The sequence below is a fragment of the Lathamus discolor genome, chromosome 3, assembly GCF_037157495.1.
Source record: "Lathamus discolor isolate bLatDis1 chromosome 3, bLatDis1.hap1, whole genome shotgun sequence".
Classification (NCBI taxonomy): domain Eukaryota; kingdom Metazoa; phylum Chordata; class Aves; order Psittaciformes; family Psittacidae; genus Lathamus; species Lathamus discolor.
In genome coordinates this window covers 10,592,076-10,596,748 of record NC_088886.1, presented here as the reverse complement: position 1 = coordinate 10,596,748, position 4,673 = coordinate 10,592,076, and positions in this window count along the sequence as shown.

Genomic DNA, 4,673 nt, shown 5'->3' with positions numbered 1-4,673 from the left:
CCTGTGCGCCGCCATCTTGTATTGCTGCCCGTCGTCCGTTTGTAGGGCTGCTGAAGAGCGCCCGAGGAAGACCCGGGGTAACTAATAACATCCAGTCCATGGGGCTCAGGTAACATCTTCACAGAAAAGGCCGTAATGAGTTAAAAAAGCCACTAAGACTTTCACATCTGAAACCTAAAACCCCTTAAAACTAAAAACCTGGAGCATAGGAGGGGTGATAAGGATAACTTTCAAGAGGCCTCTTTACACAGGAAGTTGTGTCTCGCTTTCATAGAATCATAGAATAGTTAGGGTTGGAAAGGACCTCAAGATCATCTAGTTCCAACCCCCCTGCCATGGGCAGGGACACCTCACATTAAACCATCCAACACAAGGCTTCATCCAACCTGGCCTTGGACACTGCCAGGGATGGAGCACTCACAACCTCCCTGGGAACTGATTCCAGTGCCTCACCACCCTCACAGGAAAGAATTTCCTCCTTATATCCAATCTAAACTTCCCCTGTTTAAGTTTTAACCCGTTACCCCTTGTCTGTCACTACAGTCCCTGACTAAGAGTCCCTCCCCAGCATCCCTATAGGCCCCCTTCAGGTACTGGTAGGCTGCTACAAGTTACTGTACTGTAATGCCAGCAGCATAATAAATACTTTGGAAGCTGATATCCTTGCTTGCTTTTTCTACTACCTGTGCTCCCCGCAAGCATTTTGCATGCACCCATGGTTTTTCAGTGTTTTCCCATTAGTCCTCAGCATCAACTCGGTGCTTATGGACCTCAGCAGTTCTCAGGTATCAAGGGGAGATTGGCCTTCAACTTTGGCTTCTGAGCCGTGTGGCTACAGCACAGGGGTTTATGGAATCCTAAATGAATGGTTTGGGTTGAAAAGGACCTTAAGATCACCTAGTTCCAACCCCCTGCCATGGGCAGGGGCACTTCGCACTAGACCATGTCACCCAAGGCCCTGTGCACCTTCAGTCAGGACAGACTAAGTCTAATCTTTTTAATTATTTTTTTTTTAATTAATTACGATTGAATGAGGATTTTGCCAGCTTTATCCCTTTTTAGCCTTTTTAGATTGGTTATATTGCCTGCAAATATATTTGATAGAAAAAACAATCAGGTTTTCTTCTCAGCAGAGACACAAGACGCCTAGTCTGCATGAGAGCTCCAAGAGAAAAAAGGCTGACTAATAGCAGAAATCATGCTTTGGAGTTTGCAGATGAGTCCCTTCTTTCAGTTTTACAACGAGAAGTTCTGATCTATGTCTCAGGTGTTAAAAAGGCTCAGGAATAGACTGTTACCAGTGCTATTTCCCACTGTAAGGCTGAGCAGGGAGGTGGATTCATCTGCAGAGAAGTATCCCCAGCAAGAAATAGGGGGTTATCTGTATCAACTCAGATTGACATTTTATAAAGTTGTTCTCAGTTTGGATGACATTTCAGTTCTCCACTCACTGTAATAGACTGAATGAAAAGATGTAAACTTGGTAAGTTTAGAATTCATATTAGAAAATGAAAAATAAAAGAGTAGATTGAAATTAAGTCCAGCAAGAGCTCCCGTGAGATATACTCCCTACCTCATTTGCGATATAGTATCTTCTCCATAAGGATTTCAAATGTCAATGGAGATACTTTGTTGGGGAGTGAGGGATGTTCATGCCTAGAGACTGCAAGCTTTGCTGCACTGTGTGCCCACAGATACCATGCAGACAATGGGAAACTTTGAAGGAGAACCTGAATATGCCTGGGAAAATCAAAGCAAAATGCAAGTTGTCAAATTAGCAGGACTTTAACAGTCACCATATAGATGTTCTAACTCATTTTATTTTGCATTTGTGAAGATCTGGGAATTGGCACACAGCGTTACCACATTTCAGCTGGGAGATGGTAACTGCCAAATGGCAAAGAGACTGTAGGACTGTGAATGGCAAAGAGATACAGCCGTTCCCACTGTGAAGCACCAGAAACCATCTCCAGGTTGCCATAAAGGAAGAGCAACTTCTTTTAGTTATACTGGCCCACACCTTTCAACTCTGCTGCTGCCACATATATGTCAATAACTTGTTTTATTTTGCCCTCAAAGCTGTTCAATTCCACTAGTGTTGGCTATTGTTAAAATGGCCCAAGAGAAACACCAAATTCAGCTTTAACCCATAAGCATCCCAGCGCTGTATGGTTTCAGTCTGGACATGCAGCTTGGTACCCACAACTCTCAAAGCAGCAAGCTTGACAAACCTAAAGTAAGTTAAGACACAGTGCTACCTGCTCTTGTTGCCTTCTCTGCCAAGGGGCCAGGAAAGTAAACCACAGTTTGAGAGATCTGCCAATTCCTCATGAGGATTAAAGGAAACAGGTCAGAAGCAGATCAGTGCCTGAGGTAGCTGAAGTCTGCAGGTCGCAGGATAGGATGGGGCTGCTGAACATCAATGATATCTTTGTGGTATTTTCTGTCAGGATGAAAGCATGTTTTGTTCTTTCCACCAAGCTGGCGTGGGAGAGCATGTCCTATAAACAGCAGAAGCGCTGAAGCCTGGTTTCCTGGGGGTGCACTCGTGTGTGCATGGTGGTGCAGTGCTCTGAAGATTTCTCCACTCCCAGTAGGCTCTTTCCCACACGCATCTCTGGTGGCCCATCCAAGTTGAGGATGCTCCCATTTCCCTCTCCCCTCAAGGAGAGCATTACTAGTCTTTGCTTTCCATTAGCTGCCTGCCTATTTCCACAGTACATCAAAACCTTTTATCCTTGAAGGGTTCAGGACTTAAGTCTGAACATCTTCCAATGTAGACCTCTGCTTGAACAGGAGTAAAGGATAGTTTGCAAGAGTAGCTCAAATCCATGCAAGCACATTTGGACATCTAGGACTGGATCAGTTCAGGGAAGATTATCTCAAACTTCTGTAGCATGTTTTCAAGTTGAATTCATCATAGTTTTTCATTCCCATCCTTTGCTTATTATTACACCTTTCTCCAGTGGGTTAAAGGGCTCTTACACCACTCAGCATCCTCTGCCTGTGAAAGCAGGCATCCATTTTTAAAGTAAATGCTATATATCTGGATCCTTGTTTTTCTGTCCTTCTGTTACTTGCAAGATAATCCAGCTGGACAAGACATTTAACCAGAGGGCAAATCTTAAGTTTCAGTCTAGCCTGTTATAAAGCAGGAGTGAAAAAAAAAAAAAAAATACCATTTTGATTTTCATTTTGTTGTTTTTCCATAGAATATGCATGGTATTTCTAGGAAATGGTTATGCTAATATTTCAGGGCTAAGTCCCATGAAAAATGAAGAAGAAAGCACCTCCTCAAACACTATAATTGGGTTATTAAACACAGTAAAATGTGCAGTTCTTCCACATGACTTTTCCTTTCAGTTTTTAATAGCTTTTTAGGTACATGTCTGCATTTCATCCATGCAGCACACAACAGAGAAGATAAGGAGCCATCTATGCTGGCTGTTAGGCAAATAAGAAGTAATTACCAAAGCTAGTTTTGATTTAGCAGTGTTACAATTGGATCACGGTATTTTTGCCCATCATTTAACTACTAAAATGATCGCAAGACTTGACTAGAATTATTTCTCATCTGCCCACAGCCAGGCACCTAAATCTATATTTAAGCACCTGCAATCTAGCCTAGGCTGATTTTCAGGACATAAAGCATGTACTGTTCCCTCTGCTGTTCAAGGAATTTGTTTCAGGCTCAGTTTCTCCGAAAATTATACTTATTTAGGTCATTAAACCCAGAGGGAGGTTTATGCGATCACATTTGCCAAGACCATGCTCCTGGTCATTCTTTTGTTGTGAATGTCTCTTCTCTACCCCCACCTCTTCCCCCAAAAAACAAGCAAAAAAAAGGAAAGAGAAAATACTGATTCTTACAGGAAGCCTTATGATTCATGTGGGTAGCGTTGTCTCTCTCTACCCCTAGAGACCATGTTTCAGTGTTCCATCTGGCAAAGCTGTTCACAGCAGGGGACATGGAAAACTTCTCAAAATGGACATTAAAAGTGCCTGTATGGATGTGAATGTCAGGCTGAAACCTGCTTTTCCTGTAGCCAGACCCACGAGGAGTACTCACACCTTCATGGAGTTCCACCCCACTGGGACAGAGATCCTGAACTGAGTGTATGATGGAAAGCCCAGGTAACATGGGACCTGGAAGTTGTGCAGTGTGTTGGAGATCAACAAACCAAACCTGCTGGAACCAAGCAGAAGAATGCTTCTGCCCACTGTACAAGCTGATCATTAGAGGCTGTTACTGCATCCCCCTGAACTATCCCATTTATCTCTAACAGCTATTCAGCAGCAGCAGTGATTTCTGACAGTCCAGATTGCTTTTCATCCTTGGCAGTTCCTCGCTTTTCAGCTGGATTCAGCAGAACCCGTTAGAATACCGTTAGAATCATCATATTTGGGTTGGAAGGGACTTTAAAGCTCATACACTTCCAATCCCCCTGCCATGGGCAGGGACACCTTCCACTAGACAAGGTTGCTCCAAACCCTGTCCAACCTGGCCTTGAACACTGCCAGGGATGGAGCAGCCAAAGCTTCTCTGGGCAGCCTGTGCCAGCACCTCACCACCCTCAGATTACAAATCCTTCTAGTCCATTTTCTATAGTGTCCTGCTTAAGAGAGCAAGTGGAAATGCAGACTGTGTGCTATCCCAAATGCTAGGCCCCGGG